The sequence below is a fragment of the Tigriopus californicus genome, chromosome 11, assembly GCF_007210705.1.
Source record: "Tigriopus californicus strain San Diego chromosome 11, Tcal_SD_v2.1, whole genome shotgun sequence".
In the NCBI taxonomy this organism is placed as follows: Eukaryota; Metazoa; Arthropoda; class Copepoda; order Harpacticoida; family Harpacticidae; genus Tigriopus; species Tigriopus californicus.
In genome coordinates, this window is record NC_081450.1 from 4,775,755 (window position 1) to 4,776,267 (window position 513).

Consider the following 513-nt stretch of genomic DNA (forward strand, 5'->3'; position numbering starts at 1 on the left):
GGATATTGACCAAGCAATCGCACGTAAGGGCACGTATCAAGAGACATAACGTGATGGATTTCTGACAAGGCGTTGTGATCACTTGAGGCACCTACCAAAACCAAAGAGGTCAAGCAAGAAGCTTTCAACAGGCGTTTATTCTTCAGATCCACCAATAGATGATAAAAGCGAAGAAAATCGGCCCCAAGAATTGGCATCAACACATCCGCTACCACAAAACTCAACTCGAAAACAGATCCAAGGCCAATATCGATTTTTCGCGCTAATGCTCCAAAAGTGGTAATTCATGTGCTGCTAGCGGTGACCAAATTACCAGAGTAGTTGGCAGGCCCAAGTAATGACAAAGAAATAATCCGGCAAGGCAGCAAAGAAATAGAGGCTCCAGAAGCCACAAGAAAACGAAGGTTTGAAAGTGAATCAGTGATGTAAAAGAGCGAAGAGGATGGAATGCTGGTGGACGAATTGGGCTTGGAAGTTGAAGCATGAGAACAGGCTGCCGAGATGGAAGTTCGA